This window comes from Xenopus tropicalis, chromosome 2, assembly GCF_000004195.4.
Source record: "Xenopus tropicalis strain Nigerian chromosome 2, UCB_Xtro_10.0, whole genome shotgun sequence".
In the NCBI taxonomy this organism is placed as follows: Eukaryota; Metazoa; Chordata; class Amphibia; order Anura; family Pipidae; genus Xenopus; species Xenopus tropicalis.
In genome coordinates, this window is record NC_030678.2 from 27,215,938 (window position 1) to 27,230,039 (window position 14,102).

Consider the following 14,102-nt stretch of genomic DNA (forward strand, 5'->3'; position numbering starts at 1 on the left):
AGGGAGGACCACCTTCATATTAATACTCTCGGCTTGGGAATGAGATGTTGGATAGGCAGGTGTCTGGATATTGTTGTCCGTATAGTGCATTTTATGAAAACTGCAAACATTTGGTATGAAATCCTTGGCACTAAGAAGTGCAGAAAAAATGAAGTAAAAACATTTAAAAGAAACCTGGGAATGATACTATCCCTTTGAAATGAAAATTCATTTTTGGCATTAGGAAATCCCCACATACTGAACCAAATCTAGATAATGCAGCACATGTTTTTATCTGCATGTTAAGAATCCAATCTCTTCATTGCAAGTTAAATATAAACATATATTAATAGCAAAACCTGCCAAATGCTGACTTTGCATCTTACAGTACTAAGGTGGCTTGTTTGTCTGCAGTAAAGTATGGAGATTGGAGGCTAGGATTGTTGATTTAACATTCAATATATGATTTTGTTGAATAATGATAAACTGCTTTTAATTTAAGCTATTTCCTTTACTGCTAACACCACTTTAAAGGGATATTACATTCTCAGCAAAACTCTCAGTATGTGTTTGCATAATTGTGGAACTGCACACAGATACATTATGAAGAAGCTTTTTCTTGTTTTCCTTTATAATAAATTAATGTTTGGTAGATTGGAAGACCAATAGTCACCCCTTTTATAGCAATAATATAACGTATGTGGTCGGAAGACACATTGCAAGACCCAAGACAAGTCCATTGCAATGTCTGCCACTGAAACTCCAGTGACAATATGGGTAGAGTTTTATGGATTTTCCTAAGCCATATTCTTTTGGACTGTAAATTGATTAACAGGGAAGACATCTGGGCTCATGTATTTGGTGGGGGGCAGTTGCAAATTACACTATGTCTGTATTGTGTGCTGAGTGGTACAGTTTTGCAACCACTGGCACATATAGCGCTTGAGCCATGCATTTGTAAATGAGCCCTACTATGTTATTCACAGAGGGGAAATGACTCTTAGCCAAAGGTTTTGCATTCTCTGCACATATGGAGAATGCAGTAAACCCATTAAAAATATGTATAAAGCAAATGTTCCTGTATACTTATATGTATTTATATAAGCATAGGTACTCATCTGCCCACCAAAGAGAGACTGGAGCATTGCAGCATCTCTTCTATTGAATGTATATTGTTGAATGAAAGCAGCCAATCACATACCCACCCTGACCTAAGATATTAAAATATGGTAGATTGTTTATATTGATTAACATTTAGAACTTCAATAAGAAGCAGTCTATATCTTAACTAGCAGCCAGGATGGCCTTATTTTTATCCAATGTCTGTACTTCAGGATTATTGCTGATAATTGTTATTGGATGTATTATTGTTACTGTATATTGTATAAGCCGCATTGTGCCTAATTAGGCACTAGTTATTAATTAACTAGCTAAAGCCTATAACAGAAATTAGTTTGTTTATTTACCAAAATTACTTTACCATCGCAAAGCACCCCCTTCTACAATTTATTTTCTGGCTGTGGGTTCTGGTTCCTCTGTAGTTATGCAACTGAGCCTTATAGGTTGTGCTCTTGAGCCCCTTAGTGCTCTTGCTCTTCTGCCCGGGGGCATTATAAATTACCCCTGAAGGATTCTAAAGTAGTAATGTGCAGGCCAGCCTGAAACCTGCGAGACAGATGGGTTTACTTGCAGGTTGGGGTGGGCCAACATCCCAACATCAGAAGTGGGTTTGGCCTGAACTCTACTGCCATCCTCCCCGCACGCTACCTGACTGAACCCTGCCTCTGGTAGCATCTATTTATAGGTGTATGCCTGCCCTGTCCCCTTTGGGCCATCAGAGATGTGGTGGGACGTGTGTGGGCCTATAAATAGACATGGAGCCGCAGGCGTATTGTACCTCCACATGCAACTGACTAGCATTTAATGAATACAAGGCTAATGCTACTTCTGGCATCATGATTATATTGCCCTAAATGACGCTAGTCTGAAGCAAAGTGCACACAACTTGCATGTCATTTAGTAAGTATACAAATTAGCAGATATGCTGGAAATGTGGAAAAGAATGCTGCGTGGTGGATACAAAATGTGCCAGTTTCCACCAGAATGTTTGCATTTTGCACATTGTACCAAGTTACTAAAGTCCTATAGTTTCATGTTTCCCCACATACTTTAACATTTGCATTGTGAATTTTCTAATGCTCTGATTGGCCACAGCTTGCACACTCCAGTGCTTCACAAAAGTCATCCAGAAGGCGCTCAAGAACCTTTGATAAACAAAAAAGTGAAAAATAAATGACAGTTATGGGAGGATGCATTTAGCCCATTTGCCCTATGCCTCAGTTCCTACGGGATTTGCCCTATGGGCTGAAAAATTCCAAGATATTACATTTTAAGTATCCATGTCAATTTGTGACCCTCCAGCTGTTCAACTCCCAGCATCCCACTGACAGCTGAAAGGCTAAAAGCCGGTCATCCCTGATTTGTTATTTTTGTAGATAGGGCACCCAACAACATTCCTTCACCAGCAGAGCCCCCTTCTTCTTTGGCCCCAGCTCTGCATTCACAAAAAATCCAAGAGGTTTAATAGCACAGCCTAACTCATAGCTTGCCTTCTATCTCTTTCTATGCAGGGATTTAATTAAAATGTTTGGTTTGCATTTTGCCCTGATCGATTGGCAGATAGTGCCGGAACCTTTCTGCGAGACTCTGGTAATATAACAGCGGCAGGCATTCCTAAAGCTCAGAGATGGGATTATAAATTATGCATTACCAGTCTCAAGGACTGTGCAGAAAGGGAAATCTCTGCTGCAAGATTATCTGAAGGACCTGTGCATTTAAAGTAGTTTCCATCCAAAGATCTGTATAGTAGAGTTTGCATTGGAACAAGCTTGGCAACTTAGGTTTCAGCATTGTTATTGGCATTATTGTTGTGCTCAAAGCCGAATCTATGTATATAAATGTATTTCTTTTCTTTCTGCAGAAGACCCCAAACTGTATGTTCATCTTGAGAAGATGCAAGGTAAGGAACTGGCACTGCGAGGAGTGACATTTATTTTATTCTAATTTTGTGCTTGTGTTCCCCTTGGTCTGAAGAGGAAAGAAAGCTTCTTTTATGAACATATTCACTGAGAGAGAGTGCTGACAAAGCCATTTAGCAACAGGGAGACAGAAATATAACCCTTTCCCAGAATGCCTTGTGTCGGCAGGCTTCTGTAACAGGCTGTGTGAGGCATATGAATGAGCTCGCTAGGCCCATTCTCTGGATTGCATTTCTTGTAAGTTGATTCTTAAGGTTGTTGGCTCTGCAAACTCTTCCATAGTTGTGCTTTCTGGTCACGTTGGTGGCACCACATAATAGAGAAAGAGAATAAGTGAGTGTGGAAATGCAACGCCGTCTCTTGTTACAATTTATCGATTCTATTCTGTTGTCATTCAATTAAGACAGAAATGTGATGGATAGGCTCTGCGCAGATCCCGGCTTTGCTCACTGGCCACCAGAGATAAAGCTTTTGTATTTGTCTTCAAGAACAAGCTAGGAATAGAAAGAAGAAATGCAACTGAGTTAGTATATTTCTGGGATCCCAAATATCTACTTTTCTTTTCTTTAAATATCGTTTACTTATTATAAGGGTTGCTGTGATGTCAAATTGCAAAAAAAATACCGTTGAAATTCAATGACTATTTTTGTTTTGTACAGAACAAAATAATTATAATCATAAAAATGTATTTTATTACTACAGGTATAGGATCTGTTATCTGGGAACCTGTTATCCAGAAAGCTCCTAATGATGGGAAGTCCATCTCCCATAGAGTCCATTAATCAAATAATTCAAATGTTGAAAAATGATTTCCTTTATCTCTGTAATAATAAAACAGTACCTTGTACTTGATCCCAAGATATAATCAATCCTTATTGAATGCAAAACATTCCTATGTTTATTTCATGTTTTAATTATTTTTTAGTAGACTTGAAGTATGGAGATCTAAATTACATAAAGATCCCTTATCCGGAAGACCCCAGGTCCCGAGTATTCTTAACAGAATAACATACCTGTAGTAAGATACTTACCACTCTTTCACTCCACTTAAATGTATGGGATGTCGTCACCTTGCAAGGAATAATACAAACTTCTTTTTCCCTTCTGTGCTGCCTGTGCTCTCAGGGTAAATAAGGAGGGGTTTAACAGATTTCCTTTTTCATTGTAAGCTTGAGGGATCCGCAACAGGTGCATTCTTTAGTTTAACAGCAGGTTATTGAACACAGGGGTGCCCTCTGGGCATTACCTACACATTTGGTGAGTTCCCTCACTACACTGGGCCCCTTGTAGACTACCAGAAATGTTTGGCATCTCCCCTGTATTCACTCCACTCATAGGCACCCAGTGAAGGATCACTCAACCATGGGCCTTTATTACTTGGTTAGTTGCTCCAACTGCTTCTTGAAGTCGCAGACAGAACCCCCAACCCCCTGAGAGCTCCTTCTACAAACAGGCAGCTTTCATGCTATGTGTCCTCCTCAGACAGACCAGCCTTGCATTTTGTTTAAATAATAAATACCTACGCACCATTCAACCTTCCTATGGAAAGATTGGCCAGATTTGTGCCCTTCACCAGTGAAATGCCATCCCTGACCAACCTGTTCCTTCTAAACACTCCATCTTTAAGAACCCAACATCAAGGTTCTCTGAACAGAGAAAACACATTCTCTTTTGAAACTTCCTTGCAACGTACACTTACATTACCCATTAGGGAGAAATTAAAGAAAAAGCATACCTTTTGAACTATTTCTTTTGATCACTCACTTGCCGAGTATGAGACATATTTATTGGTGCTGTGTTGGATCTGATTCACTTTAATAGTAATATATTTCTGTTAATATCTGGAAACCTTGTTATCATAAAGCCAATACATGTTGCTTTCACTTAATAAAATAATAAAAAGCCCCATCATGAAGGTAGAACGTTCTAATATATTTACTTACATTTAATAAATGTGATTGTGATTAGAAAACGAAATTTGGATGAATCTATGAGCCAGACCAACAATAATACAGGCACTTTTAGTAGTACAGGTATGGGATCCCTTATCCGGAAACCCGTTATCCAGAAAGCTCTGAATTACAGAAAGCCCGTCTCCCATAGACTCCATTTTTATCAAATAATTCAGAATTTTAAAACTGATTTCCTTTTTCTCTGTAATAATAAAACAGTACCTTGTAATTGATCCCAACTAAGATATAATTAATCCTTATTGGAGGTAAAACAATCCTATTGTGTTTAATTAATGCTTTATTGATTTTTTGTAGACTTAAGGTATGGAGATCCAAATTACGGAAAGACCCCTTGGTCCCGAGCATTCTGGATAACGGGTCCTATACCTGTAATAAGGAAATCTATTGTGGTGCTATCATTTACCACCATAAAGGTGTTCCTCAGTATAATTGTCTGACCCAACTGACCAGATCTTTCTACATTATACCAGGGCAGAATCAAATCATTAGGCTTGTGTGTTCACTATTAGATGAAGGGGAATCATTCATATAGCGCTTTTATGCCATGGGACTCCTACATCCTTAACCTCTAGGCTAACTCCTTCTTCTAACCTAAATCTTGCTGAATTGTATTTGCCAGTTCATGCAAAATCCAGTTATTTCCATTGGAAGGATAAAGAACTACCTTTGGGCAAAACTAGAAGAAAATATTTTATTATTTATTATTTTATTGCCTATTAATACTATAGTCTACTTGTCTACAAAGCATGTGTATTCACCTTTATGTTAAGTTTTAGTATGTTATAGAATGTCCTATTCGTAGCATCTTTGCAATTGGTCTTCATTTTTGATTTTTTATAGTTGGTCTTCATTTTTTTATAGTTTTCAAATGATTTGCCTTCCACTTCTTCATCTTTCCAGCTATCAAATGGGGGTCACTGGACCCAGGAGCCAAAAACCATTGCTCTGCAATCTAACAATTGTATTATTATTCTTACCTTTTATCACTTTTTATTCTCTCCCTCTCTTGTTCATATTCCAGTCTCTCATTTAAACTAATGAATGGTGAAAATCAGATTGATTTGACTTATTACTACAGATATGTATTGAGAGGTGAAATCAAATCATAGGCTTGAAGCTAGAACAAAGCAAGAGTTAAATTCTGGTTTTGTGCCCATGTTAATGGGTGCAGAGATACTGTAGCAGATAGGCACTGATTCTTCTTTCACATATAAGGGCTTATTTGCAATAGGACCAGCAGAAATCACCAGCAATGCGATTTTGTTTTACCAAAGTGTCACAACAGTACACAATAGTATACAGGTATGGGATCCCTTATCCGGAAACCCGATATCCAGAAAGCTCCAAATTATGAAAAGCATGTCTTCCATAGACTCCATAATAAGCAAATAATTCAGATTTTAAAAATTGATTTCCTTTTTCTCTGTAAAAATAAAACAGTGCCTTGTACTTGATCCCAATTAAGATATAATTCATCTTTACTGGATGCAAAATAATCTTATTTAGTTTAATTAATGTTTTATTGATTTTTTAATAGACTTAAGGTATGGAGATCCAAATTACGGAAAGACCCCTTATCCGGAATTTCCCTGGTCCCGAGCATTCTGGATAACGGGTCCTATACCTGTATACCGTTTCTTCTTCCCTAGGCCCAAATTTTCAGTAATAAAAAAAAGGACCCACAAAACCCTACAAAGAGCTAAAAACTGACTATTTGTTTAAAAGTCTTACAGAGGAACAAAACTGTCGTACAACCTAGCCGACTGAGCACAAATGCTGCAATATCGTTTTTTCAGACAAAAACATTATAAAAAGGACATAAAGGATCAGCCACAATACTGGATACCTTTCTAGGACAGAATGATTTAAAAATATCTTGAATTGTTGGGAGAGTCACTCCAATAATCTGTCCTGCTCTTCTCACAACCCTTTGTCAGTACATTCTCTATAACTCCTCTATAGAATCTAACAAGTATAGAGGGGGGAGGCTTGCTTTTTTTCAGCCTTTGCACAAAATAGAGGCCTACTTTAGATGAATGGTAACATTTTGACTGTTGCAGTCCTTTCAATCTCACTATCCCAAGTGATCACTGTAGGATAACGCAAGTATTCTCCATAGGCAGCGCATTTCCTATTTGATTCTATTTCGAATGGATCAGAATATTCCATGTCCCTAAAGCTAGCCATACACGTAATGATTTTCCCTTTCTTAACGGCCAGTTTCAGTGCAATCCAACAAAACCATCACATTATCGTAAAATTAGTGGGCACTGAACGATCGTACATCTAGCGTTCAGTCAGAAAACTGATCGGGGCAGGTTTGAAAATTTTTATCATTAACAGTGAAATTTGCCCATTGTCCAGTTGCTGATAGTTCCCTAGCTCTAGGATCCCCAATCTTTTTTACCTGTGAGCCACATTCAAATGTAATAGGAGTTGGAGAGCAACACAAGCATGAAAAATGTCCCTGGGGTTACAAATAGGGGCTCTGATTGGTGATTTGGCAGCTCCTATGTGGACTAGCAGGCTACACGAGGCTATGTTTGGCAGTACACCTGGTTATTATGCAACCAAAACTTGCCAAAAGCCAGGAAATAAGCACCCCTTTGAGGAGACTGGAAGCAACATCCAAGGGACAGGTGAGCACCATGTTGCTTACGAGCCACTGGTTGGGCACTGCACCCTAGCTTCAGCCAGGGTGTTTACCTTAGGACAAATTTTACTTCTAAACAAGCATTTCAGGATAAGCTCGGTCCTATGATAAGGAAAACATCTTTGAAAAATCTTCATGTGTATGGCCAGCTTTAGTCTTGCACATATATCGGGTATCCAGAAGCCTTTGTGATTGTTATTGCTCCATATGGAGTGAGAAATAAAAGTAAGTGGCTACAGAATGTCACTGGACATATAGGAGACATTTGACCAAGTCACATTACAAACACTTTAGGATTCCTAGCAATTTTATTTTTCCAGAAGATCGTTCAAAGACGATAAAAAAAAAGATGATCCCTAAAATACCCCAGTAATACTGACACATTTCTGTGGATTTTATAGGAACGTCTCAGTATTGCAAGTGGAGGCCTCGCAACTAGGTCAAGTTGTTTTTATGGGGGACTTTAATTATCCAGACATTGGGTGGCCAAGTCAGAAAAAGCTAGTAGGTTTGTAAATATGCTAAATTATAACTTTTTATTTCAGGCAGTTCAAGACCCTACTAGGAATGATTCTCTTTTGTACCTGGTGATATCTAATAATACTGAACTCATCTCTAACATTTGTGTGGGTGAGCATTTGGGGAACAGTGATCACAACATGGTCTCCTTTGAGATAATGCTGCAGAGACAGCTCTATAAGGGAGTAACTAAAACGCTCAATTTTAGACGTGCAGACTTTGCCAGTATAAGGGCATCTCTGCAATGTGTCAACTGGGAAAGGCTTTTCATGGGGTTAGACACAGAAGGAAAATGGAACATCTTTAAATGTTGTTTAACAAATATACAGGTCAGTACATTCCCCTCGTAAGCAAGGAGAGGCATCGCAAAGCAAAACCGTTATGGTTGGATAAAAGTGTTAGTGTTGAGGTTGGTAAGAAAAAATGTGCTTTTAAAGCATTGAAGTTAGCTGGGACAGCGGAAACTTTCATCAGGTACAAGGAAGTCAATAAAGAATGCAAGGCAAGCTAAAATAGAGATGGGAAGGGGTATTGCAGCTAGGAGTAAAAAGAATCCAACATCTTATTTAAATATGTAAATAGGAAACAAAGCAAGAAGGGGTGGGGCCCTATTTATCACAGGGGGTCAGATGGTTGATGAAAACAGGGAAAAAACAGAAATTCTAAACTCTTATTTTTCATCTGTCTATACAACTGAGGAGCCAGATAATGAAGACTTTCCAATTAAAAGACCCAGTGCTAGTAATTTAGCTACTGACGCATGGGTCACTCAGGAGGCAATTCAAAAGAGACTTGAACATGTAAAGGTAAACAAAGGTCCAGGACTGGATGGGATTCATCCCAGGGTATTAAACGAGCTGAGCGCTGTGATTGCCAAACCTCTTCACTTAATTTTTCGGGATTCATTGAGATCTTGCATGGTGCCGAGAGACTGGCGAATTGCTAATGTGGTGCTGTTATTCAAAAAGGGATCCCGTTCTCAGCCTGAAAACTATAGGCCTGTTAGTCTGAAATCAGTAGTAGGAAAGTTTTTGGAAGGGGTAATAAGGGATAGGGTACTTGAATACATTGCAACTCACAATACCATAAGTTTGTGCCAGCATGGTTTTATGTGTAACAGATCTTGCCAGACTACATAGTAACATGCTAAGTTGGGTTGGAAAAAAGACATACGTCCATCACATTCAACCAAAATGCCTATATATAACCAGACTAACTTCTAGTTGATCAAGAGGAAGGTAAAAAACCCCATAAGAAGCCTAGCTCTAATTTGCCGCAGAGGGGAAAAAATGCCTTCCTGACTCCAAGATGGCAAATGGACAAGTCCCTGGATCAACTTAATGGGTCTGTTAGTCTGGCATGAGTGGTAGGAAAGCTTTTGGAAGGGGTAATAAGGGATAGGGTACTTGAATACATTGCAAATCACAATACTATAAGTTTGTGCCAGCATGGTTTTATGTGTAACAGACTAAATTAGTTGCCTTTTATGAGGAGGTGAGCAGGAAGCTCAACACTGGAATGGCAGTGGATGTCATCTACTTGGACTTTTCTAAAGGATTTGATACAGTACTACACAGAAAGTTAATGATAAAACTGAGGAATATTGGTCTGGAACATAATATTTGTAATTGGAGAGAGAACTGGCTGAAGGATAGATTGTAAACAGTGGTAGTAAATGGAACATTCTAATTGGGTCAGTGTTGTTAGTGGAGTACCTAAAACCTTCCAAGCTTTTTATTTTTTGATCGGGCAAAAGAAAAGAGCTTGGGAATGTGGCTCTTAAAGTATGGAGATCTGAATTACAGAAAGACCCATTATCTGGAAAACCCTGAGTCCCAAGGATTCTGCATAATAGATCCCATACCTGCACACAAGAGGCATGAATATCCTGTAAATCATTATAAACTCTGCTTGGTAGTCATCAGTTACAATGGGTGCTTAGGGATGTCATCTCTGTCACATGACTCGATGAAGCTTGTGTAATAAATAATGTTGTAAAATATGAGGATAATAAATCATTTTGGAGTTCTATGACCATTGCTCTATATCATCCGTAATAGGAAAGAAATATATGGAACTAGTCAATAACAAATCAAGTTACTTAACTTTCCACTTAGCAGTAGCAAGTTCACAACAATTTATATAGGGATTACCCATGGCCCTGCATTTTTTCTATATCAATATGGTGCCTAGGGTCACTAGATAGGACAAGGCATCATGATGGTAATTCCCATTTGTTTCTAACTGGGGGTGGATTAGTAGTGCAATACATACCTGGGGCATTATACTGTTACATAATTTCCTTTGTTCCATTACCTTTAGGTTTCCAAAAAAGATTGTCTTTCTACCAGAATGCCATAGGCTTGCCAAAATGGCATGGTCATTTCTCTCTAAAGAGATCCTTATTTGCAGACAACATATAAAGCAAAGATGAAAACCAGTAGTCCACTGACTTTTACCAGCGGGGATTTCCAGCCACTTTTTTAAAAAAAAGCCAGAGGGCTACAGATCCGACATTCCGGCTATAAAGTTTACTCTTCAGTTTTGCGCAGCTTTGTTTTTGTCTTTGGACTTCAATGTTGTATTGGGCTTTAAATTGAATTGATTGTGTGGTTGCAATGAAAGCGACAAATTGATTTTTATCCAGAGTTACAAAGAGTGAATGGAAGAAATGCTCCCGTCTTGACCTTCTGGGGAAGCTTCTGGGATTAGGGGATTTAATGGCACAAAACCCAATATCTGCTCTATGGCAGAATGCAAATAACTTCAGCAGAATTCCAAAATGAATCCATAGGGAGACACATTGAAAGATTGTTTTAAATGCTGATTGTTTTTACAAATGACAATCCCATGTGGTTAAGTGTAGATATATACATATATTTGTTTAGATTTATATATATACATACCTATATACTACCAGCAATCTGCTAAATGGGGCAATGTAGCTTCCCATAGAGTCCTATTTCTTTCTATTTTCCCTAGGTTGCTTTATTCTTTATATACAAATATATCATTTACAGGTATATACAGATACCATTATATTTCATCATTTGGCTTTGAAATGTAGTCCAAGCATTATCTCATTCAATAAGCTTGAAATAATATTTTCTTAGCTATGATTAGGTTTGAGCTCTCAAAGTATAGTGTCCAGTAGCGTCAGCGTTATCTATTTTACAGTTTTTAATATATAGTTTTTAATATTGTGTAATGTTATTTATGGGAGGCTTTAAAAAAAAACTAGGTCTAAGGCATGGAGACATATTACTGTGGGCACATAGCAGTTTGCCTAATATAAGTAGGCAATATTTTTCTTTGCTAATAGAAGTGGTGCAATTTCAGTGTCTGCTTCCTCAGACCATCACGTGCAATGGCAGAATGTTCTAGAATTCGGGGGTCTTATGGGCACCTGATATATACATTAGTTTATTGGATAATTATGCATTTCTGTATCCAAACTTTATGTTCCTAATCTTTTAAAGAACCCCTACACATTTTACTGTTGACGATAATCCCCCAGAGTCCTCTTTTTTCTTTTAAGTCCACTCGATGTCCTGCAGGTTGTGGCTGAACAATTCACAGGAAAGGCTTAGACACTGAGCTTGCATGCTTTTTGACTCCATTTGAAACCCTTTGTTCACACTAGGGTGGCATTTTTTCACCCAGCATGTTGCATCTGTGACTCTGATCCAGTCTGTCTTATGAAATCTTAGTCTGCAGCCTCTTTTTTTTTTTTTTCAAGCGGCTTCCAAAATAGTCTTTATGAACAGTCGCCTTTTACCCAGTTAGTAACGCTTGGATATGAATATGGAAAGCAGGAAGAATATGTTGACTTTGTACAGTTAAATAGAACACAAGCTCAGTAATGAGAATTTGCTGGATTCTAAGCAGGGGCTGGAAAGATCGGGGGAAGCAGATTCTGCAGCTGCTGAGTTTTGAGGGCCCTGAAATGATTTTCACTGTGGGGTCCAGTCCTACTTATGTATCTGATTCTGAGTAAAATTCATACAAATATTATTTAATTGAAAGACTTTCATAACACCATGAAAAACAGAAATGCAATTTAGAAATTACAGAAAAATAATATGTGATAAAAAATAAATGCCATAAATGTTTGCAAATAATGAAAACAATGAAAACAAAACAGGTTATCTTGTTCCCCATCGTGAATGTTAAATCTATTAAATTAATGTCCGATTGTCTGTCTGTCTGTGTTTTTTAATGGTGTGCATGTATGTCTGTATACATTATATGTAAGTTACATGCAGATGTTGTGTGGTGTGTATGTAAAAGAGTGTGTTATGTGTATGTCTAAAACCGCAATCCATTTTTCCCATAGCAACCCAAATTAAGCCTGGGGGCCTGTTTAGAGCCACAAAAAATGAATTTAGAATGAATAATGCTCCTTATTTTAATTACAATTGCTTATTGTCACAGGACACATGACTTTATTAATGGGGAGCCCCACCCAAAGCAGAATGGGGAGCTTATTTTGGCTCCCGAACCATCACTGGTCTTAAAAAATGTACCCGTTAATGATTAAATATGATGTTTCTTCACAGGATTTCTAATTTGAACAAATGTTTTATTAACAGGTAGACGTGTATAGTAGAGCGCATTTCAACCTCCGAAAGTTCAATCTGAGAGGGTAAAAATGCATAAAATATATATAATAAATTTTAACTGTTTATTCACAGAAATCAGACAGAAACCCAGATTTATTGCCCTTTCATTTCAACATCTATTATTGAATATAAAAAATTAAATGCAGCCCTCTTCCCTCTCTTCTTTATTCCCTGTTATTGCCTTATCTTTAGAAACCGTCATTTATTTAAACATACTATTTTCTACAATATCTCTCTGTATTATAACACTGTATTCTCTAGCCGCATTGTAAGCAAAAACATAGTCCTTTTGTTTGGAGGAACCTTATTATTACTGTTTCCCTCGTAGGAAACACTGGCGTTGTTAGCAACATTTCTTTGCTCGATGATGATTTTTGTCACGTTTTGTACATAGTGACATACGAAACCAGAGAAACTTGAAGACAAAATGTATTCCTTTGTCAGCAATACTGACAGTCTAACAAGGAAAGGTGTATTTAAGTACGCCAGAGATACTCGTGAGAACTATATTGCTGATTGGGCATTCTTGGTTGTTTATTTTTCTTAATGAGACTTTAATACTTGCTACAGTCAAATTAGAATGAAAAATTGGAATTAATGTAATGTTTGAGTGCTTTTCCATTTAGCTATATTTCACTTCAAAATAATACTGTATTTTCCCATGAGTATAATGTCATGTGCATTGTCTCAGGCATGGGATCTATTATCCAGAATTTGTGGTTTTCTGGATTAGGGGGTATTTCAGTAATGTGGAACCCAATTTCTTAAGCCAATAAAAACATGGAAACGTAAAAAAACAACAGCAGGACTGTATTGTGTTCAACCGTATGCTGCGTGGTTACCATCTAGTACAAGGCACTGTCTTATTATTCCAAAAAATAGAAACTAGTCGTAAATGAAGAACTGTTTGTTTAAATAGCCCTCCAGGGAAACAAAAAACTGCATTTTGGAATCATTCAGATAATAGATCCCATACCTATATAGTCTATGAAGTTTTTTATTCGCCCAGGTCACGATATACAGTATCTAGCGAAGTTTGAAGCAACTGAAAATGCTCAAAAGCCCAGCTGCCTTCGCCTATAGACTCCATTTATAAAGCATAATAAAAAAGATATCAATGAGAAATGATTACATTTTGAAAAAGAATTAAAATATTTAATGAGGTCAAAAAGGAGCAAAAAGGAGTAAAGTCAACCTTAGTGGTTTATTATGTGCTACAGGAACAACCTTGCCAAGAACATCTTTGTATCTTATGCCAAAGATACTCTGAAATAAATTCATGTTCAGCCGATATACTGAGAAATAGGAATAACTTCCA

General features: G+C 37.6%; 1 long non-coding RNA gene across 1 annotated transcript in view; it reads left to right on the forward strand.

The window, feature by feature from the left end:
• Positions 1-14,102, forward strand: part of LOC116408765 — a 220,437-nt gene that overhangs the window by 33,135 nt on the left and 173,200 nt on the right. The window contains exon 2 of the long non-coding RNA XR_004221212.1: positions 2,960-2,998. This is a non-coding gene — a long non-coding RNA (uncharacterized LOC116408765). The remainder of the gene's footprint in view (positions 1-2,959; positions 2,999-14,102) is intronic.